The sequence below is a fragment of the Manduca sexta genome, unplaced genomic scaffold (genome assembly GCF_014839805.1).
Source record: "Manduca sexta isolate Smith_Timp_Sample1 unplaced genomic scaffold, JHU_Msex_v1.0 HiC_scaffold_1749, whole genome shotgun sequence".
Taxonomy (NCBI): domain Eukaryota; kingdom Metazoa; phylum Arthropoda; class Insecta; order Lepidoptera; family Sphingidae; genus Manduca; species Manduca sexta.
In genome coordinates, this window is record NW_023592644.1 from 1 (window position 1) to 25,932 (window position 25,932).

At 33.8% G+C, this 25,932-nt stretch overlaps 1 pseudogene; it reads left to right on the top strand.

The window, feature by feature from the left end:
* Positions 1–3,682: 3,682 nt before the first annotated feature.
* LOC119191646 lies at positions 3,683–25,858 on the top strand (annotated as a pseudogene).
* Positions 25,859–25,932: the final 74 nt, after the last annotated feature.

The following is a 25,932-nucleotide window of genomic DNA, read 5'->3' on the forward strand; positions in this document are numbered from 1 at the left end:
TAGATTTTTTTAGGGTGTGTGAAGTCTACCAATCCGCACTAGGCCAGCGTAGTGGACTAAGGTCTAATCCCTCTCAGTAGATGAGTCCCGTGCCCAGCAATGGGACTGTATTTAATACAGAGCTGTCATTGTATATTAATATTATTGGACAGCTTAAAATATATATAATTGGCTAAATCGATTAAAATACTTTATTTTCTTAACAAGCTTTTTGATATCTTATGATAAAATAATTATCAATAAATAGAAAGAAATTATTTCATTTGGACTACGAAATAGTTCTATAAATCTTAAATGGTTTTTTGTTCATCTCAAATGTAAGAACAGTGTGATAATAAAACTATCTAAAATATACTTTACCCTTAAATATTGTTTTAAAAATATTGAAGACGTCGCAAACACCGTCGAATTTTAACAGGAATTATAAGTCAGTATATTAAGTGTTTTAAAACAAATGCTTCTGCATATTTACAGTCTCAGTAACATTTGCGTTACACTATAGTGTTAAAAAAACCTTAAACCGAAACACTACTACATTGGACTTTCAAACTTTATTCAAAACAATAATGACGATAGTCGAATATAATTGCCAAAATTTTCTTTTTTTATTTTGTAGTTGAAAAAACAATCTATTTTCCACTCTATTTTGTTCAGCAAAAGGTAAACTTATACTGATTACGACACTGCTTGCAAACCTACTCAAACCAAGCCAAACGCCTTATCCAAATGTGATGGTTTGACAAGGCGTGACAAACGTATTTCAGGATTAATTATCAGCAATTTATCTTAAATGAATTGAATGAATAACAAATTCTAATTTTATCATCAAATAGTTAAGAAAATGTTCTTGACTATTAGTCATTATATCTATAATTGATAAAAGTCGTAAAAGTATTTAAGTGTTTGATAATACGCCAACTCTATACCTCGTTAAAGGCGAAAATCTAAGACACCTTCGTAGTTACTGGATTCAATAGAGACTTATTAGTATTAATGACGTAGTTTTTAATAAGGATAATAATTATAACACGTATGTTACTGAAGGTAATTCAGCTCGAAAAGCCATTCCTTCAGGGATAGACGCATGAGTCTTTGTTAAAAATGAAAAGTACAGAAACTTATTCTCATTTAAGCAAATCAGAAAGTGCAAAATATACTAAATTCTACACAAAGACCTTTTACGCGAAAGGTTCTCATTCCAAAACGATAGTCGAACAGAAGGACGTAAGCGCATTTTACATACGAATGTATATTATGCGTTTACTTGCGATTCTGACGCACGAATTGAACGCGCATTGGGTTTCTTTTATATCAATCTGGTAATTGAGGGGTCAATTTTGTATTTTGCTTAGTCCATATTCAATAAACAATCTCAATTTTCAATCCGAATACGAGAATGAACCAATTATAATGGCTCATTCGTAAGCATGTCCAAAAACTTAGCTCTGATTGGTCAATTTTTGAAATAGATCGAAAAAAGAGATTGAGATCGTTTATTGAAAGAGGCGGTAAATTTATACTAATTTCCGTTATGGGCATCCTACTGTGGGATTTACAAGTAATTAATTAAAACAAATGGCAACACCATTCTTCTCATGACCTAATCGCCCAAATTTCCTGGGAATCGTCAACAATACGCTTAGTTGCAGTTTAGTAACCGCATTGTTTAGTTTATCAATAAATTGAGACCTTCACAACAAACCTAATTTAATGCTGGATGTTTATATTCGAAATTTAACCGTCATAGTATTTGGAAAAAATAATTCTTTCGAAAATAAATTCGTATCGATTAATAATTTAATTTTTTTTGTTAAATATTCAATTACATGATTTAGCAAATTATATAAATTACTTTTGAATTTATTATTAAAATAAGTTAATGTGATATATCAGGTTTTCCCGCCATTTTATACTATCGGTTATAAGTCATTCTAGAGATAACTAACTCTGAGTGAAAATGAATGAACTCGGACATCGAACTCAGGATGGCTGAGATTATATTTCATCAAATCTGCAAAAATATACATACATACATACATAACATCACGCATTTATCCCCGAAGGGGTATGCAGAGGCGCAACTAGGGCACCCACTTTTCGTCAAGTATGTTCCGTCCCATGATGTGATAGGCGGCGAGCCTATCGCCATATCGGGCACAAATTCCAGACTCCGGGCTGATACTGAGCAGAAAAACCCAAATATCACTTTGCCCGACCCGGGATTCGAACCCAGGACCTCAGAGCGCTATTGTACCGGACATGCAATACAACTACGCCACCGAGGCAGCAAAAATATAATTGCATGTTTAATTGTTTCATTATAAATATACTGACAAACATTATGCAGAAAAAATGCAGATCATGAATATTCCTCACCCGGGATTCGAATCTAAGTACACAAAATCCACAGTCACCTTACCACAGAGATTATATTTATAAATATGTACGTGTTGTGTTTATTGAAACTGTTAGTGCCAATTATATTTTGGGGTCGCGGCCGATCGCCGAACGTTCAAAAATTTACGCGGTTTTATGTTTACTCGAGAATTACTTTTCACACAATATATTTAAAATATATAATGTGTTTCAATTACAATTAACCACAAGAACAATTGGACAAAATCAATACTAGAAATCACCTATACACAAGATCAATTGAACAAATTAAATAATAAAAATCGCCTAATATAAGTAATATATTTGTATTATTACAAAAAAATAAAATAATTATATCAATTATAAGCTATTTATTTTACATCAAGATTTTTTATCAAACTTAACATATATCATCATCAGCCTATATCTTTATCCACTGCTGGACGTAGGCCTGCTCCAATATGCGTCATTTTACCCTGTCTTCGGCCTATCACATCCAGTTCTTACCAGCGACCTTTCGCAGATCGTCACTCCACCTAGCTGGAAAGCGTTCTAGACTACGTTTACCGAGCCGTGGTGTGCTATGCTAGTTTCTCTGAAGGATAAACTTCGTAACGAGGTCGTTCATCAGAGAACCTATGTCACCGACATAGCACACAGGATTAGCAAACTGAAGTGGCAGTGGGCAGGGCATATCTGTCGAAGAACCGATAACGTGTATGAAAATTTTAAATTTCGATTATTATGTTTATTCATTTTTGCAGCTCAACGTATACCACCATTTTATAATTAACGTATTTTGATAAAAATTTGCTTACATCAAATTATTTTTATGGATTTATTAATACAAAATATTCATGTTGATTTTAATATAATTTAAAAAATTCCGTGGCCCAGTTTATTTTAGTCCATATCAGTTTATTTAATCCACCGCTACATAAAATTCGATATATTAAAACTAAAACAACATAATTACCTATCACAACAATATTTGAATAGATATTTTTATGTAAATTTCCTACGAGGTATTCTGATTGATTGTTTACCCTTATTTACATGCCATGTTTGGAGCCCCTCATTATATTTACATACTAAGCCAAGATTATTGTATTTTTTTTCGTGCAACATATCATTTGGCTTAAAAAAATGCCATCGGAACCGCCTCTTCAATTTACAGTTATTTATGCAAGGGTTAATCATTACCTAACAGCAAATACTTACGAAATCATGTTGAAATAAATTACATTAAAGTACCACCTAATCCAATAACAACACAATTAGCTAACTACCTTAAATTTCTTGACAAAAAAAACGAGCAGTTGTTAACACACCGCTTCTAAGTAAAAACATTGTGTGAAAGTGATTTTTAAATAATGTTATTTGCGGCTTAAAATATTTGTAATTTTTTGATAATAATTTAGAAACAGTGTAAATACAAAAATAATGCTGTTAATTATACAAAAACATTCAATAAAATAGTGAATTCGTGAATGAATGGTGAATTTTTTATAAGAATCGTTTCAAGGATTCAAAAATGGAACGCGAATTTAAAGATAATTTAAAACAGTGATACATTTTTAATTGTAATAAATACGTTGCGCAGGACAATAGTTTTCCTAACTCCATTGTCCAGTCGATGCCGTGGGGTCACCGAGTCGCGAGACGAGAGTTTATACCCGCGAAATGCCGGCCCGGCATCATAACGACTAGTACTATGGCGGCAATCGCATGCGCCGTGCTTGCCGTATTGTCGGCACACATCGCCGCGGCGCGGGAGTGCATCGAACTTACTATATCTGATAACACTATCATCACCGAGAGTATACTAAACAGTACGATCCTAAAGTTGTCTTCGAAAAATGAGACATTTGAGGAAAGTGTCCCGGTTAACGTGGTGGAGTTGTGGGAGAGGTTCCCGAAGGTTGTGGTGCTCAGGAATAGTACGGGAGAGCAGTGCCGTCGGGACAGCCAGCTTTACGTCGACAGTCTGGAAAAACTGGAGCTATGGGCGCTGAAAAGTAAATATATTTTTACATAGTTATGTTAAATGTAGTATGTAGTGTATAACTAAACGCAAATAAATGTAGTATGTTTAGGGTATTTTTTTTATAAAAATATTTTTACGTACTACGTCTTGTTAAAAAAAAGGCAAGAAGCAAAAAACGAGCATAAAAAATATAAACGAGAATTTTACCAAAAACCAATTAATATAAAACAACATGTTTACATAAGATACTAATTCAGTTCCTAAATATCTCAAAATACAAACTAAAAGACCCATTGAAAAACAACAACAATTTGAATAAGGTAATACATATCATTTCTATTTATGTTTTACTTCTATATCAAAATATGATCATTCTTAAATGAATTAAGATGCTTTTTAGGATGCTCTAATTTTATTGAATTAATTAAATTATAGCACTCAGTAAAGTTTAAGTAATAATTACGAAGTGTATTTAACATATAAAAATAATTATAAAAACAATTAAATTATGAAATACGCGATTTAAGCCGTAATTGTTGCTTTCATTTTTAATTTAAAACCTTGTATAACATTCTTCATAATTAATTATAGTAATCCATAATATTATATAAAGATGAAGTGTTTGTTTGTTTGAACGCGCTAATCTCAGGAATTCTTAGTTTGAATTAAAAAAAATGTTTTAGTGTTGGATAGCTAATTTATCGTAAAAGCCTATAGGTATTATAACATCACGCTATTACCAATTGCAGCGGAACATCAACGAGAAATGTTGCAAAAACGAGGAAAATTTATTCCTTTTGAAAGCTTCTGCTGCATGCACTGCGTAAACGGGTAAAGTTATGCAACAATCGTGTATGACAGAATTGTACCACTTAATATCTAAAATATATATTTTAAAACAAAAACCCCACGGCATCTGTCTGCGTGTCTGAAACTAAACTCAAAAACTACCCAAAGAATTTCAATGAAATGTATAGAGATAGTTTGAGACCCTGAGAAGCCCATAAGCTACTTTCTATCATCTATAAACGGGACTTTTAGCCCTGAAAATCTTTTTCACGCTGGAGAGCCGCAAGCAGAAGCTATTGAGTGAATTTCTCTAGTCATTCGTGAGTATAATAAAACATATTATGTTGTTCTAATTATTAAAAAACTTATTATTGATAAAAAAATAGGTAATATTAAATTTATTAATGGTTGAGATTATTATTTTACAATATTTTCTAATATTATTATAGTAGACGTAGAAGTGTAATGATACAAAAACAAATTAATTTAGAATTAATGTTTGTGTTCAAAATCAAATTGTTAATTCTTGCTTGGCGCATTATCTTGGCATTGGCTTGGTTTCATCTGCAAGGAGTACTCCCCTTCATAAATAACACTGTCATTGTTAAATTACGTCTTATTAAAATACAATTTAAATAAGCCTTAAAATACACATTCACAAAAATGCAACGGAAAAGAAAACACGTGTGATGATTTTTTTAGTAGTAGCATCATCGCAATAATTAAAAAGTAACATAACGATTAATTTCGCATCAACTGTCATAATTATGATAATAAATATTATATAGTATGCATGCAAACATCCCACATCCAAAGCATATATAATATACAGTTTATAAATTAGAAAATAAAATCGTCAACCTTAAATCCATGTATCATTTTAATAAAACATGTTTTAAAAATGTATGAATATTAAGATGTATTTTTATAAATATTAATTAGATAAATTTTATTTGACGATTGAAAAGTGATGATTAATATTCTTGGTATAAATTGATAGTGCATTGAAGGTTGAGTTTTAACACTAACAACTTATTGGCAATTTTGCAACGTTCAAGGCCGACAGATGCAAAATTTTTCGTAACCCTGTTTACATCCCAAGCAATACTGCTAGGCTTCATGTTTATGTGAATTAATATTTATTATATTTCATATTTTATTAACCATCATAGTCACGATTTGATAGTCTCAATAACGCAATATATTTTAGAAACGTGAAACGCAAAGTAAACACCGTGCATTACAGTGGCAAAAGGTGGCATGTTCCAAAAGTGAACGCAAAACAACAAAGGTACTACTAATATGCAAAAATGCGGTCTTCAAATCTTTCTAATGAAAATTAGATTTTACATAAGTTACGAAAGGGATGCAAGCAGGAATCAGATTATACGGACCCTTCGCAATAGGTGCTTGGTATACAACGTAAATTTGATACTGTTTGATATAGTTTATTAGGCTATCACCGCGCTGCCTACAACTCTAATGGCTGCCATACATGCTACGGTCCATCGGAAAGGTCCACCGGTGCAGGTATGCCTGCGCCGATAGACCGCAATGTGTGTGGAAATAGACCTGTGCAGATTTTTTGAGCCTGTGCAGGCGACCGGCGCAGAATCGAAAATCAATTCTTTCAATTGATACCTGCGCAGGCATACCTGCACAGATGACCTCTCCGGTAGACCGTAGCGTGTATGGCTTACATAAGAGAACGCGTACTAACTCCAGCAACCAAAGCAGCCCAAAACAGAAAAAGGCCTTCTCAAGTAAGCGCAAATCATCTATCGCCGCCTATAACTCAAAGTAAGCCTCCAAGAGAACGCGAAATAACTCCAGCAACCAAAGCAGCCCAAAAAAAGAAAAAAGGCCTTCCGAAAAGAGCGCAAATCCACTCCAGCAACCAAAGCAACCCAACACCAATTACCCGCCAAACTTTCAAAATTATAGATTAGACAGTATTAATTAGTTGATTACACATACTTCCACCTAGCTTATAGTCCTTTTTTAATTCTTGTCACTCAAGATACTTGTATCAATACTAAGTAGAGTAGATATTGTCAATATTGGTATAGCTCTCGTTCAGTGTCGCAATATCTAATAATCAGTTCTTAATCCGTGTACTGCAAACGTTCGCTTCTAGATTTTATATAATACTAGACATTTTTATTTCTTTTACACTTTACATACAAAAGCGGGCTTCATGTCGAAGGCATGCTCTACCAGTCAACCTTTGAGTGATGCAGAAATGAAACAATATAGGTTTAATAAATAATATGATAAAATATTAAAATAAAAAAACTAAAAATAATGGTAATACCTTAGTTGTAGAGGTAGTGTCTATAGGCTGGTGGCCGAAAGGTCCTAGGTTGTTATCACTTGTAAACTATCAAGTAACTTCTTATTATTATATACTTGATAGTTAAAATTTATTTACACATAGCCTTAGTTACGCTTAACATAGTAACCATTCGTTATTTTTATGCAACTCTGTCTACTCTTACGGACTAAGGCGTGATGATATTAAAAGTAGGTGTGTTCACCACATGTACGCTCGAATTTCACGTGTCATAGCATTAAAATAGCAATCATGACAGTTTTGTTACATATGGTAAAATCGCAATTGTATAATTGTCATTTTTTTTAATACATCTGATTTCAATTAATCTTAATCGTTGTCTTTATATCAATTTAAAAGCGTACCAAACAGAATAAACCTAGTTTAACAACCTTGCAAATTACTTATTTTCATTGGTTAATACTTGAGATGAATCCGACATCTAATAACATTGTTTTTTGAAATCGGCTTTTACGAAACCAGGGCGAGAATAATAATTCGTTAGTCATTATAAGTATTTGACCTAATTAGTCGCTAAATAAGAGAGAGAAATGAGGTATCTAAATACCCAGGTATTTTAAAAATGTGTTTAACATAATTTTATTATAATGTTGGTGCATAGCTCAGGTCCTTGAGGTCGATATTGCGAATTGTCTCACGTAAAACACTTGATATAACAAGTTTTTATCTTATTTAATCTTAATATGTCGCATCCCACTACAACAGTCCAACGACATTTAAATTCTCTTATAGGTTAAGTACATAAAAAGTTTTTAATATGTCTAATACGTTGTACATAAAAATAATTCACTGCCTTCAAAAACCACTAAAAACAAGAATAAAACCTTTTTAATAAAAAAATTATCCACCTTCATAAACCACTAAAAACCAAATATAATTTGACATGGTATATACTGGTTACCAATTTTACAGTCGGTGACTAATTAAAATACATTATCGCCATACATTTGTAATCTCCTCTTTTTTTTGAAGTCGGTTAATAACATCTTATTTGAAGTTGTTATCGTCATAATATTATGATTTTTTGACAATAAAATAGTGTTCCGTTTTCACGTTTATTTTGAAGTATTTATGACGCAAAGGGCCCGTTTCATAAATATCAAATATGTAGATAGGCCTTTTATTATTACCATTACAATTACAAATAAGGAGTGTAGATTAGAGTGTTACTGTTATATTTGGTTATACATTTATGTGACGAATCAATTACTTAGAAGTTGCGAAACACGGCCTAAGGCGAAAAAGTGTCGGTCGAGCAGCTACGTTCATTGATGCTTTTTTATATACTTTGTACTAAATAGAATCAATATACTAAGCAATAGACAGCCACAGTATATAAACGATCAATTTTTTTTAAATATGTGCAGTAATTTTTGCATGACGTATATATCATGGATCCTAATTTACAACAGATTATTTTTAGATATTTACTTCCTGAACCTAACCTACGCGAAATAAGTCTGTATTTAGCAAAAGGATGAGTAATAAATTCGCACTAAATTATATGTCTTGTTATGCAAATAAGGTTCAAAACCGCTAGTCTAGTGCTACCGGGGCACCCACTTTACGCCATTTGTGTCCTGTCTCATGATGTAAGAGGTGGCGGACCTATCGGCATATCGGGCACAAATTCCACACACCAGAATATTATTTAAAAACCCAATGTTATTTACCCAACTCAAGATCGAACCCAAAAAGCCAGAGCAGAACTAGTACTACGCACGCAACTACGTCACTAAAGCATTCACTGTTACACAGCTGTCAATATTTCCTTTCAATAGAATAACTATTAAATTGACATTCGCTCAAATTAAATTCCTAAACTAATCAATTAGTTAAAACAACTGTCAAGTAATTATTAATTTCTTATATCTACTGTTAATTTATTTACACAAAGCCTACTATCCATACTGTAGTTAATTAAAATAGTAACCATTCGGCCTTTTTGTTCGATTCTGTATACCCTACGAATAGAGGCGTGATGATATTAAAAGTAGGTGTGTTCACCATGAGCGTACATGTGTACGCTCGCATTTCACGTGTCATAGCATTAAAATAGCAATCATGACAATTTTATTGCATGTGGTATAATAATTTGCAATTGAGTAGTTGACAACATATTTTTTAATACATTTATCAAAAATGATTGTCAAACAAAATCAAACTGAGGGAAAATTTTGAAAATCCACGCAATAATTAATAAGGTGTAAGGTTTGGAATTTGGTAGAAAAGGTAAATGTCAAATAAGAAAAATAGCAAATTGTGACGTCGTCGAGTGTCACCGGCCATAACACTGCATTCGCGAGACAGAGATAGCGCCATAAACCTACCACGCACCATTTTTGCTCACAAAAATTTCAAATGTCAATAACCATTTTATTTTTCAACCAAATTGTCGGTGATTTCGTAAAGAAATATTTTTCGTGTTATTTACTCTTACATATAAAATAACTTACAAAATCGAAATAAGAAAGTATCATATTATAAAAACAATGGTTATAATGGAGTGCAATGAACTCTGTTTTGGACTGAGAGTTACCTTAATTGCGGTAACACGTTTCACTACACGGGGACAAACTAGGATATGTTCCCGTGTTAGGATTGAATCCGCGGGGAATTTAGTTCCCGGTTCCAGATAGCTAAGATTTCTAAATGGATATTACCATCTCGACCATCGACAACTGTACAAAATGGCTTCTGGATTTTATTTATTTATTACACTTTATTGTATGGTTACATAATAGGGGAAAGTACAAACATAAATATAACGGCGATAGCTTAGTTGGGTGTGGAACGGACTGCCAAGACGAATGTCCGCCGCTTCAAATTCCAAAGGCACACACCTCTGACTTTTCTAAAAAATCATGTGTGTATTCTATGTGAATTTATCGTTCACTTTAACGGTGAAGGAAAACATCGTGAGTAAACCTGCACATCTGAGAAGTTCTCTATAGGAATTTCGAAGGTGTGTGAAGTCTACCAATCCGCACTAGGCCAGCGTAGTGGACTAAGGCCTTATCCTTCTCAGTAGTAGAGGAGGCCCGTGCTCAGCAGTGGGCAAGTATATAATACAGGGCTGATATTATTATTATTAACTAGCGACCCCCCCCCCCCCGGCTTCGCACGGGTGCAATGCTGATACTAAATACACTACAGAAAAACTGTGAACGTTGTATACAAAAACATAGCGGCCCGCTCTGGCTTCGCACGGGTATAACATAACAAAATAACAGTATTTCTCCACTATTTAATGGATGTTATTATACATATAAACCTTCCTCTTGAATCACTCTATCTATTAAAAAAAACGCATCAAGATCCGTTGCGTAGTTTTAAAGATTTAAGCATACAAAGGGATATAGTTACAGAGAAAGCGACTTTGTTTTATACTATGTGATAGTGATAGTACAATTGGCGGTCTTATCACATTCCGCGATTTCTTCCAGACAACCTGAATTAATATTTTATGTTTAAAATTACCCCTACATTAAATATCGCAAATTTATAGACAAATATTTACAAAATACGGGATCCTTTTAAAATTACATGAAGAATAAAACCACACAACCTTTTATCATTATACCAAAAATCATCCGTAAATTTCTACTTCATAAGAGTCAATCATCAAAGTCATATATCATAAAAAGTCGCTGACAATCTTTGTATGACTAGGTTGGTTTTCAAATATTTGATGTAAACTTTATTTACTTGTAACAGTTTATAAAATCAGTACCATAAAAAGCATTCACGAGATGTCGTTAACGATAATTATGTTTTTAAACCTTAAAATTACGTCATTTCAAAAAAATTGCAAAATATACTTACATGAACTCGTTTTTTTCTTTGAAAAGTCACGATATCATATTTGAAACACGTATACATAGAATAACCATCAAAATAAAGACTGTTTTATATAAAAAAATATCTCCTTCCGCTTATTCCATTCTAACGTAAAGTCGGTGCATCGCAAATATCAAGCATATTACATTTTTCACTTCTGGCCACCTATCTATAGTTATCTCCGCTGAGAGATTCAATCCTGAGTATATTATATTGTAACCTGTAAATAAAAACCTGTACGAATAGCCCACCCTTGGAATCGAAGCCAAGACCTATCTATCAACACATAGCAAGCGATCCTTACAAAAGCAAAAAGACCCTAAACCCAAATTTATGATTCCTAACCACAACAGGACCTTCGTACAAGTTTGGGTCCAAAATCCCATGTGGCTGATTAGAATCAATGACATAACGTGCTCACATTAGTAGTCTGGGGGCATTTGACGCGCCCGCGGCTTACTAAACAGCTGACGAGGTAAACTGCCGAAAAACCCTTTAAAAAATCCGTTAGTTCTAGAATTTACCTTTGATTTGCGGTATGGGTGTATTAGGCAGCGGCTTAGCAGTATGTTTGTCTACTGGAGTGTGACAATCGTATAATATACAACCAAAATTGTAGACTATCGAGGAATACAGTATCATAACATACATAACATCACGCATTTTATCCCCGAAGGGTTATGCAGAGGTGCAACTAGGGCACCCACTTTTCGCCAAGTATGTTCCGTCCCATGATGTGATAGGGGAATACAGTATCAATTGTTATATTTCCATGAGCTTCACTTAATTTAACAAGTATACTGACGTACTACAAAAATAGCAGGAGTAAAAGAAATAGAATATATTGAACAAACAAAAACTATATCTAATATAAATAAATAAAAAAGGTACATCTAATCATCAGACGAGTAGCCGTAAAACAATCTAACCATAATATTAACAATTCAAAGATGTATAACTATAAGTAGCTACATAATAATAGATCTACACAATTTTATAAACAATCAAACAAAGCCGAATATAACAGTGAAAGTAAAAAATACAAACGAAATAAATGAAAGACATTAATTTAACGTCAACGTTCCAAATCCGAAAAATTCCCAATTTAGAAATTCAAATTTTTATTCCAAATTCTAAAGCTGTAAACGGACTTTTTAGAACGTCAGGAGTTAAAGCGTACGTGCTACGAGCGTGTCAGGTTAGCGTAGCGTATTCCAATCACCATGATGTCACTCCTCGGAGGCTGTGGCCCGCACGTTTCGTACACGCCACATTTTGTATGCACCACGCACATACATTTCACATGTGACATTTGACATGACAAGGTTCAACGGTCGAAATTGGTATTCGAAAAACTTCAGACGAATGCAACACGTTCAAGATTATACATAATGCGTACGTCCTTAGTAAATCAATTTTGATTTTGATGCACCACTATCCATAATTCTTTTTATTTATCGACGAAATAATTTCACTATAGGTAAGAAAAATTCATTAATTTATTCCCAGTGTAATAAGGTAGAATATCCTAAAGCAATATAACCTAGATCTAAAACATTCAACGCATAATACCTTTCGCGTCGTCAAGGACAGGAAAAAATGGAAACAAGTCGTGAATAACATTGATGAAAGAAGCAGCGACCTTGCGGAAGGTAATGCTTTACTGAAAGACCTTATGCATAACGTTTCAGCCAGATCGTTGAATGAGCTTCTTTAGCATATTCAGAAAGAAGAGAAAAACAAAATGTGTTAAAACATACGATATGTTTTTAACACATTTTTGTTTTTCTCTTCTTGTATATAATCAGTATTATTTGTTGACATTTGACCTTTCCAGGAAATGGATTTCCAAAAATATATTTTTTATTATATTTCGCAATATCAAACCATAAAAATAGAAATTGCATCATTAACTTTTCTACATTCACGCATTGTATAACAGTTAAAGGTCATCACCATTAAAATACCATATACAGTGGCCTTGAACCTCGAAAGTTGAAGGACAAGGTTGGATTACTTAACGCAAACATTTGTTCCAGTGTTTGACGCAACGGCCAAGCCCCCGTCAGGCATACTGAGCGGCAACGGCAACCAATATGGAGACTTTGACGAATGCCTCAGCGTGGATGGTGCGGTGCGCGGGAAGTACTGCTTAGCTTCTCTTCTGCTTAGCTTCGAAGACAAGAAGTATGAGAAGTTGGACTACTTGGTGCACAGCGGACATTATATTAAAAGCAATATTACTGATGTAAGTACTTTCATTTTATTTTGTATATACGATGTTTTCCTTCACCGTTAAATCGAGCGATAATTCAAAAAGGATACACACATAACTCTAGAAGTTCTGACTTCCAGAGTTATGTGTGGTGCCTTTGGGTTTTGAACCTGCGGAGATTCATCTCGGCCATCCGTTCCACTCCCACCTAGGCTGTCGCCGCTCTCAAATTTGATTACAACAATTGAAACCCAGACTAACTACGTCTTCGAAGAATACTGATCCAATGACTATCTTTTCATAGTCGAATAAGCCATTTTCAACATTTTTCAACACGGAGCTGTACTCGTATTTCTAAACTGAATAGGCGACTAAGAAATGTTTTGCGGTTTGAATTTCGCTTTGAAATATCTCACAACTAGTCCATTGAAATGTTACATTTTTTAGGCCTTACCTTGCGTTTTTTAGAGGACGCAATTTTATTTTTTTGAAGTGTAGGGGGGTCAGTCTAAAGCTAAAACCAAGTTTGTGGGGTCGCCACCCTTGTCCCACGGCCGCCATCTTGAAAATAGGGGTTGAATTGGTTTTTACGATGTATCTCTTAAACTATTTATCTGACAAAAAAAATGTATGAACATTTTTTGTTGCAAATTAAATTCTCTACAACTTTGGTCTAGTAACTTTTGTCGTAGAACTATAAATAAAAAAGTTATAAGCGAAAATGTTAAGAAATTCAATGTTAAGCAATGTCCATTGCAACGTCATCAGAACGTGTGTTTATAAGGTTCATAATACTTTTTTTTGTACTCTCATTAATACCCAAATACCCAAGGGACCATTAGGGAACAAAAGATCATCTGCCTGCTATTATTATTATTATTTCTAACCTCTCTTATTGTAAGAATAGCTGATAATATTTTTTATTTATAGTTCTACGACAAAAGTTACTAGACCAAAGTTGTAGAGAATTTCATTTGCAACAAAAAATGTTCATACAATTTTTTTTGTCACATAAATAGTTTAAGAGATACATCATAAAAACCATTTCAACCCCTATTTTCAAGATGGCGGCCGTGGGACAAGGGTGGCGACCCCACAAACTTGGTTTTAGATTTACACTGACCCCCCCTACACTTCAAAAAAATAAAATTGCGTCCTCTAAAAAACGCAACCCCAAATGTAACTTTTCAATGGACTAAACAATTTATGTGCCTGAAGCGCCACTGATTCCAATTGTCATAAATAAATACATTTTATATAGCAAATTGTAATTCCTTACTAGTATATAAAGAACAATAGCAATGTTATTTAAAAGACATGCGTTGGTATTAAAATGTTACTACGGAAGTTTCGGAGTTTGGGGACATCAATTGTACTTCATTGTTTGAATAAATATTACCAACAATTAGGCGATCGACTCATCGGTCTTCAAACGGTGTATTCGGAATGACAGACAAAGCAATGACTTTGATTTGATGATTTCTTATGTTTACGCGAATGTTAGACATTTTTATAAAAGTCTTTTCGGATTTTACCGTGATTTTTTATATATAACAATTATTAATTATAAAAAATATATGATTCTAAAATGTTTGTAGATTGTAACGTTGAGATTTCGGATATCTTACACCTCAGTACCCCCGTGACCACGAAGGCTGCAGTCTACGAAACTACGAAAAATATAAAAATAGTTTAATTTTAATGTTTGGAAATATGGTGTTATGCTCAACCATTATTTCTTGTAAAATGCCAACAGACGTAACACAATCTACGAGGTGGTAATTGATAGTACAGTAAGGTTATTATGCCTACCATCGCTAACATTCAGCCAAGGTTAAATTAATCCACATTACTGAAAAATATTTTTCAAAAAGGTAAATTTCTAGAATATTCAATTGTTTTTTTCTGTAATTAATTCTATAAACGTTTTTAATTGCATATTCGTAAAATATTATATGATAGTGATCAAATAGTTTTAATTAATTACGAGCTATTACTATGAAAGCTAATTAGCCCTTTTATTTAATGTCTGATGGATAGAATGGTATATTTTTTATTTATGAGGAGTAATGCCAACATAGCCCACCATCCATGTTTTTTTATGTTGAAATGCAAAAACCTACAACGATGTTTTCTTGATGAAATTTGTCTAATTTAGCTCTGAAAAGTGAAAAGTAATCACTGATATAGTTGACCGAGTACGATCGATGATAATTTGCGACCACCAATACTTATTACGATAAAAATGATGACCACAAACTAAAAAGTTGTTTAATAGAACTATGTTCAGTAGTTGACCACAAGATTCCTAATAAGTATTTTTTACTTTCATTCACTCAGTAAAAAAAAATAATCAGATTATTATTTATTAACATTTAATTTATAGTCAAAATTAAATACAATATTTTTTATCTATAAGAGTTGCATTATTACTGTTACGTTATTGTTAAAATAGTAGTCGCAATCTAAAGAACATTGGTCGCGAACTGAAGTAAATGATCGTAAACTAAAACTTTGGCTTTTTTGCAGGTTTCCCCCTTTTGTTACAATTACTATGGCCGCCATTTATTCTACATGTAAAATACGTATATTTTAAGTTGATTGAAGTTAACAATTTAACTATGTGAGCGGTAACTGACACATCGAACCAGCTTCTACCGTGCGTTGAAAATATGCATAGGTATTTCTTAAAAAGATATGAATATTCATTACCAACACAGTATATGTCTTATTACAAAAACATGCTCATTAGACTATTAAATATTACACATTGCACAAAGCTAAATTATTCAAATAAATGCGAGAAAGATTTCAATATAGAAATGCATTTAAATGACCTTGCAGTTGATTCATTTTAATTTCAAAACAGAGGATGCTGAATTACGAATATATTTCCTCGTTTATCACGATTTAGTACCAATGGCGGGTTGGGAGACATTCTGAACGAACTCAACAAAATGTAATAAATTCATATTTCAGGAATAAAATCTTGTTAATATTTTTTTGTAATTATTTGTATTTTTATATAAAACCAAAAAAAAAGTTAAAATCTTTTTCTTAAAATTACTTGAAAAAATTTTTAAATATATATTTTACGCATCATTAAGTAGATTAAATTTAATACAATTATTCAAAAGATATATATTCTCTACAAACTTTATAAACCGTTCCGACTAAGCGCCGTTTTCGATCCATCGTAAAAATGGTTCAATCAGAATATTTTTTGACAGGTTTACAAAATACTCTCTTTATTGGTTTATTTTCGGGATCGAAAGGAAGATTAAGATTGACATCGTTTTGGAAACCGGTCGGTTAGCTTTAGGCAGGCCGCGCAGCTCGTCTCCATCCATCCAACAGCTTGTACGACAAACTTCACACAGTCTCCGGTGCAGAGTAATCATAAAACATTTAATGTGGATAGGGCACGACCTTATTGCCTTTAACGGACACGATTCCAAATTCAAACAAAAAACAGTAATAATATTAGGTGATCGAATCCAAGACCTCAGCACGGCATTGACACGCAAACAATTACGCTACAGAAACAGAAAATTTAGTATCAAAATATATGCGAGTATACGTCAATCCGCAACCATCTGAACTTCATCCCAATAATGTGGCAAATGCAACATTTCCAATGGACGTAGTTTCGTAAACTCTGTTGCAATTTGAATGCAGGCTGGTCGGTACCCTGACCTTCGCAAAAGCTGCTTTTGTTGCGAGATTCGACCTTGCTTACACAACCCACCCCGTATGGGATACATGTCTGGCCGCTCTTAAACCTGCTGGCGTGAATTTTTGTACACGGCTTCAGAATTTTTCATAACAGGTACATTGGCTATTGGTTATAACAAAGTGGAATTAAAAACAGTTTGTTTTTTACATTAAAATGTAATTGCATTATTTAGTTCACGTTGGAATAGTTGTAATACTACATAAACATGCATATCTACATCACATAATCTAGATTTATATACAATTAATAATACTCATCTAAATTTATGTCTTAGCATCAATCGAACTTGAAATTCGGTAATACTAATTTAAAATTTAAATAAATTTAAAAATTTAAATACTATTGCTTTCGCACATTTACTTCTAGAAGCCACCTTGAAATCATGCCATCCTTTTTGAAAAATGTTGCTCAAACAAGATATTGGGCCTACCAATACCAGAGTAATCTCACGAAACTAATAAACATAGTTACATAAATCGTTTAGATCTCTTAGAAGAATCCTTTATAGACCTACCGATATTCTAAACGGGAAAATTAGCTTAATATTAATATTACACCTTATATAAAACAATCAGTTTATGTAATATTCATAGGTTTTTCAAATCAGAAGAAATGAGCCCGTTTCTCTCCAGATTTTAGGCCACTCAAAAACGCAAAATACTGCGTACCACCGCGCTACGTTAGTCATTGCAATTCATAATCCATCTACTTAATCAGCAGTCCTTTCTACTCTCTAAATTATAGCCTCGGGAATTTTGAACACTATAAAATGTATCTAATTCCCGAGCAAAACCATATTAAAGTCGTAGAAAACTAAATATCAACAATTTTTAAAAACACCTCACGTTTACCAAACTTTGTTAAATATTCTCAAGCAAAGAAAACGACATTAAAATCGCGGAAAACTAAATATAAATCATTTTTAAAATCTCCTCATGTCCCAAGCGCTGTTAAAAAGGAAATAATTATTTTAGGCTAACTTTATTAAGGCCCTACCCCCAGTAAAATGTTACGCTAACAGTATTAGAAACTATCTATTCAAAATTTATAATACACAAGGAAAAAATAAACATATTTCTACAATATGTCATCTTTACTTTGGTTGTTAATTTATACTCTGTGTTTTTATACTTTAGATATTGTTTTGATAATTTTATAATCAAAATGACGCTAAATATTGATTCCGTGCATCTCCTTAAGAACACATAATTTTAATGTGCGACCAACACTATTAGTTAGACAATTTACTAAGAAACATATCGGTAGTAAAAAAAAATTAAAAGAACCTAAAATTGATTTTTAATTTAATTATTCGTAAATCTGTACATACTCCCGGCCGTAACACATGCGTCGTAAAAGTATGGAACAATAATTCAAGGTCGTTTGCTTAGTAGAAGGCCTTAATCTTAGAACCGTAAAAACAAACGACGTACTAAAACAATGTAGCAGTTCCTATCAGACCAAAAATTTATGAATGACGTAAGTCACAAACGGAACACAGAACCAAGGACAGGCTTTTAAAATTCAGCCCGCGACATTGACAATACTAGACAACAAATAGAACAATGGTCGTTAACAATTTAATCTAGCAATAAAACTATATAAAGCGTGAATAATTTGCAAATTATTACGCGAATAACTCTAATTTTGTAGACGCAAATCTCAAATTAAGGTAAAGGAAGTGTTTATGTGCAAAATAAATGCCATTAATCAATATCATGGAAAAATTAGTTGCTGTCTGCTGATCCCTTTGAAAAATACAATTCTAAAGGGACGTAAAAATATTTTTACCAGCCTCCTTGATCTACTCAAAGGAATTTTCTATTTTAACATGATACTTTCAGCAGTAGTATAGTGGGGAAAGATTATATTTTTAGAAAAGGAATTCGGCATAATATATAGCTGCTAATATGCATGAATGATAGTGGTGATAGCCTACTTGGGTGTGGAACGAACTGCCAAGACGAATGTCCGCAGGTTCAAATCCCAAGGGCACACACCTCTGACTTTTCTAAAATCATGTGTGTATTCTTTGTGAATTTATCGTTCGCTTTAACGGTGAAGGAAAACATCGTGGGGAAACCTGTACGTCTGAGAAGTTCTCTATAGGAATTTCGAAGGTGTGTGAAGTCTACCAATCCGCACTAGGCCAGCGTGGTGAACTAAGGCCTAATCCATTCCATTAGTAGAGGAGGCCCGTGCTCAGCAGTGGGCAAGTATGTAATACAGGGCTGATATTATTATTTATATTATGCATGAATGCGGTCTGTTAATCGTTCTTATGATAATTACATTCTCTGTAAAGGGAAGCCGGCAGAAATCGGGTTATACATCGCCACTGCAGAAGTACCGTGAACCGTCTCCTGGTATTATGGGTCTCCATTACCTCACAATATGTTATATAGATATATAGATGGCCTGACGTACAAAACATTCAGTTGAACCCTTCACATTCCAAATTATTTTTAACTAAAACATACACATGGAAAACAACGTATTAAACATAAAATATTGCATCAATGCTGAGCCAGCACCTACACCATCCGACCGGTCGGTTCAATGAACTGCACGCATTGCCACACATTTTGTCTATTCTAGTTACTTCAGCATTATAACAATTATATGCACTTTGTTGCGCTAGCAAATTAGCAGGTATACTTGATGCCAAGCGATATCATCGCCCATAAACGCTCGCAGTTCTAAGTAAATTATGGGTGCACTGCTGGCCATAAAGGAAAGAAAAAGGTATTAAGTAAGGGTATTTAAGCTTCATTTTTAGTTAGCGACAATAACCAGCATAATTTTACTACCTTTATTCTAGAAGAATATAAATTGATGTTTCGTATTTATATCGACCATGATAAACACTTGAATAACGAAGCGAGCAATCATCCCTTTATAATAAACAGAATAATAATACCAACCCTGTATTATGTACTCCCCACTGCAGGACAAGCTCCTCCTATACTACTAAAAGGGTTTAGCCCTTGTCCACTACGCTGGCCTAATGCAGGTTAGAAGACTTCACACATTTTTTTAAAGAATTCTAAATTCTGTAGGTTACCTCACGATGATTTTCTTTACCAAAACGTACGCAAGTAACTTCGAAGTCAGAGGTACCTTCTGTTTTGAACTTGAGGACATTATCTGGTTAGACCGTTCCATTCCTAATTGGTCTATCGTGCATTTAAGTCACCGACCTGCCTACTCATTCAACAACAACAACAGCATCAGAACATCAAAACACAAAACACTGCTTACAACGCTTTACTCCGCCTATCATCCTAAGACTTCAAATATTAACTCCCATGTTGTCCGGTAATTACGGACACAATCGATTTAACTTGATACAATAATTTTTTGTTCCTATTAGCCGCGGTGGACACTATGGCAAGCAAGTCATCTCACACGTGTATTGTGTAAACTTGCCTCACGATTGGAAAAGAAACTGATCTAGATTCCTACAATTTGAGCGATTTTAAACTGGATCTTTCTATGCCTACACCATATCGTTATAGCGACCTATAGTTCGTTTTATTGTTTGAACGTGGTAATCTATAAAATTCCTGTTCAATTGTTGAAAATCATTTTACTACTAAGAAGTTACATTTTCCCTTATATACAGATTGCTATCCTTTTTTAATCTACGATTTCAACGCAGATGGAGGTGCAGCAAATTCTTTAAACAGATGCCATTAGTTAGACGCAACATTCTAGCCGGCGTCAAACATCACAACAGAACGTATCAATTGTATCGAGAACACGCAAAACGTTCCCAAGGTTGCTCACTTAATATTCTAAAAGCACCCGTCTGTCAACCAGCTTATTTGGTCTCCGAACTGATTTTGAATCACAATTGTTATTGCAAAACGAGCCCTTGACAAAGCCTGCTATCGAAAATGGTGGATAAGAAGAATTGGCGCAATGCACTTCCAATTTGGTATCTTATTGTTTAATGACAATCGTGTTGATATGCATTTAAACGGTTACAAAAGCCTTATTGATTACAAAGGAGTGATAAAAACAATGGTTGGTATTTAAATGTATTTAATACTTTATGACCACAATAGAACAAAAGTGTTGATACTGGAGTTGTTATTGATGTTTAACATCACATTTTGTACTCAACCTTTATAAGACTTCGATCGATTTTTTTGGTAGGTCTCTAATATGTGAGAGCCCGCCTAGATAGGTACCACCGCAATGTCTATTTCTGCCGCCAAGCATCAATATGTAGTCACTGTTGTGTCCCGGTTTGAAGGACATTGTAGCCAGTGTAACTACTGGATATAATTAGACTTAACATCTCATGTCTCAGGATGGCGAGCGCAGTGAAATACCAAATAATTCAATGTGTTGGATTGTGTTTCTACTGTTTATGGGCTGTCGTATTGCTTACCATCAGGCGAATGACAAGCTCGTCTCGTCATTCAAAGAAATACAAAAAAACGTTCTAATTCCTCACATCAATTATTTTTTTAAATGATCCAGATATTTTTTTCCACAAAACTATAATGCCTCTTTTTGCTTTTAAACTTATCTCAATAAAACAATATATAAATTATCAAAAACAATTGCTACATAACTTAAGCACTCAACTGTCAACTTTACAAAGGGCACGAGGTCTAAGTACCGTAAATTATTATAACAACTTAATAAGATAAACTCTTAAGCCTCAAGCAAGTATTACAAAATGAAGTACATCTATATATAATATGTTATTTCAATATTTTGTATTTGTATTCTTTTGAAATAAAAGCAATATGTTGTTGCTCTGAAAAGATATTTTTATTATAATAATTTTCATACTTTACATGTATAGATCTTACTACCATACTAATAAATGACAGAATCCGCGCTGCATATTTATAGTTAAGACAGGACAACGTCTGTCGGGTTAGCTAGTATTACAATAACAATAATTGCATAATATTTAATAACGATTGATTAGTCGACATCACGCCTGAGACAATCTCACACGTCTACAACATATATTACAAATACATTAAGCGTGGAATCAATTCACATTGTTACTGTTTATGTATTGTTCAAGGTCTGTTTTCCTTAGAGAGTAAGGCTCTGTTAATTAATTGATGTAAGGAGACCTGCATCGCCCTATTGTCCTGGTATTAGATTACTGCTGGTGATACAGCTATCATAAGGAAATAGGATGTTTCTACATATTTATTTATGTAATTGTTAGATTCGTACTTTTTTACTGGTTATGATTTCTCATGTTCACGCGAATGTTACACATTGAAAGAAAACTATTTTGCGGATTTTATCGCGGCTATGTAGGTAAGAATATTGTAATTTTCCCTCAACGTTTCACGAGAAGGACTGATGTGCTGGTCGTCCGAAAGGTCAAAGTTACTATAACTACCTAAAAATGGTATAATTGTAAAATGTTTGGTTATAAATATTAATTTAACTCAATTTTAAAAAATAGAGTTACGTCGTACGTACCGTAGAAATGATTATGAGTACTTTTCAGGTATTTGAATCTGCGGACATTCGTCTGGGTAGTCCGATCCATTTCTAATTAAGATAATTCATACTAATAAATTAATATTCTTAAAGATCCTTACAGAGAAAATGTTCAGATCTTTAACAATGATTTACCATTACCTTTTATTGTTATATTTATAATGAAAACACAAATAATTATGACACACTAATTAAAATATTCGGACGTAAGTTCACCTTTAAGAGTTGGGAAATTTTAATCAAAACTGTTAACAACGAGTTCGCATTTCGATTCCAAACATTTCGCATTCGCATATAATAATAAAATTTGATACACTTAATTAAAATTTATGAATTTTAAGGATATTAACGCATGTGATGGCATATTTGTTAAGCGTTGCAACACTTAGTTACAAATATATCGTAAACTCACTCTTGTGATGTGCAATTATAAAGGATTTGAGTTATACGGCCTTGATTATAACTTAAATATTAATATGATATGATAGCATATTTCTTTAATGTTACAACACATAGTTATAAATACGTAAGTTAACGCCTGTGATGGGAAATTATAGTGGATTTAACTGGCTTAGTAACAACTTAAAACTGTTTAACGCCTGTGATGAGCAATTATAGAGGTTTTAAGATATATGTTTTGACTGCCTCGGTGGCGTAGTTGTATTGCACGTCCGGTACAATAGCGCTCTGAGGTCCTGGGTTCGAATCCCGGGTCGGGCAAAGTGATATTTGGGTTTTTCTGCTCAGTATCAGCTCGGAGTCTGGAATTTGTGCCCGATATGGCGATAGGCTCGCCCCCTATCACATCATGGGACGGAACATACTTGGCGAAAAGTGGGTGCCCTAGTTGCGCTTCTGTATACCCCTTCGGGGATAAAATGCGTGATGTTATGTTAAGATATACAGGCTTGGTAGCAACTTAAAACTACTTTTGCAGGTGGTAGGATATATTTTATATCCGCCCGTAAGCAACCATCGTACACAAGGTGTTAAAACCCCATAGTGACCCACTTAAGTATGTCGATTTCGAGGATCAACCTGTGTATATACAATTACAACAGGCCAGCATAATTGTGTCGACTGCCGAGGGTAATCATCTCTCGTCACTCGACATTCTATTGGACCCCACTCCACTTACCATCAGGTACAGTGGGGTCACTTTGTCATGCACGTATAAAAAAAGAATACGTAATTTAGGTACTGCTTATAATATATGAGAAGCAAGTTAGCTAATAATTGTAAAATGTAGGTAGATATTGTAACTTTGACTTTACGGATGAACAACACCTCTGTCCCCTGTGACCATGAAGGCTGCAAAACGTCGGGAGAAAAATAAAATACAAAAACGCGATAGAATCCGAAAATTTGTTTAATTTGAATGTCTAACATTCGCGTAAACATTAAAAATCATTAAGTTAGCTAAGTACTAATTCATTGCCTATTTCTGCAGCTAAACAGCTGCAAGGCTGGAAGATATTGTTGCCGATGTAATACCACTCTTAAAGAAACATGTCAGGTCTCATGATGAACCCCACCCTCCCCCAGTGCAGTGCCAAATGCAACTTTATCAGTCTTGTGATCTTGTCACATAAGACGACTTATTGCAATTGACGTTTATTCTACCCTTATTGTCAATTGGTTATAACTTTCGGAGCACAAATTTGATCTTGATCTTCTGTCCGATACTGTTTAGTATCTTTGTTTAAAACTTAATTCTACTTTTGTTATAGATGGGCCATAGAGTGCCCAGGTTCTCCAGTTTGCTGTGGGGCGTCTGCATACCAAGCTCCTGCAGCAGCTTTGACTTGGAGGAGGAGCTGGCCCAGAGGCTGTCGGGTCTTGAGTATCAGTCCGCGTACACAACACCATGTGTACGGTGAAGGACGTCAGACGACCTTACTCCTTTGGAAAGGCGCTATCTATGTAAGTAAAATTAATAAAATCAGATATTTAGTAACAAAAGAAAGTAAAATGGAAATTAAAACATTTGTAGCGAAAACATCGGGTTATTAAACTCAGAATCAATGATTATTTGTTTATAGAAGTAATTTTAATCTTGTTAAACATACATACTCAGTAACATTTTATATCTATTTAGACTAACTGCCACTAACAAAAGCTACTATATTATTATTAAACACATTACCATCATTGTGATATTGAAATGCATAACGGCCTTTACAATTGGCAACGTGACCGTATCATTGTCGAATATCAGGCAGGATTAAACTTGGTGTAAATAATTTGACATAATAATTATTGCCGTATTTCGCCATACTTAACCATTTATGATAATCGGTATCATGCAAAGTTTAAGGTTTTAATCAAATTAATATCAAAAATGATTTGCGAAGTCATCCAGAAGGTTCGTGTCACTCAAATACGCTCAGTAATTATATACATATAAATAATTAAACACATAATAACATTGTAACAAGCCAATGTCATTTACATGTACATTTTAGATAATAAAGAAAAACTAAATTGAGCAACAGAAACCAAAACAGTTTTTAGAATTTTACTCTGTCCGTATGTTTGTACACGCATCATTAAAAAAACAATTGCATGGAATTGAATCCAGCTTTCGCCAACACCGCTAAAGATCTAACTTGAAATATAAGCTCCATTATATCCAGGAAAACGTAAAGCGAGACTATTTTATCCCGAAAAAACGTTTTCACCGGGGCGAAGCCCTCCAGCAACACCTACTATAATTTAATAATTAATAACGTATCAATTATTATAAAATGCAATTACCTTCCAGAACTTTCTTCCTTGCAATATTACTACTGCTGAGTCTGGGAACGATATTCGACGACGGCAAGGAAGGGATGACGAATTTCGAGAAATTGCTAAACGCGTTCTCCTTGAAGGAATTTGAGGAAGGTGTTTGATTTGTCAGACTCGCCGACGAAGGTGAAGGGAATCGACGCTTTCAGAGGAATGAATGCGTTCGCGTTGCTCATCGCTCACAAATCTATGGCGATGGCTCATAGCCCCTACGTCAATAAAGTCAGCTTTTCTGAGGTTAGTGTCTTTATACTTTATTTTATTTCCAGCAGACTTAACACTACGATTACAATAATTTTAATATGTTAACTTATAGCTATAATGTAAGCCCAAATTAGGAAACTCAACATGCAATAATT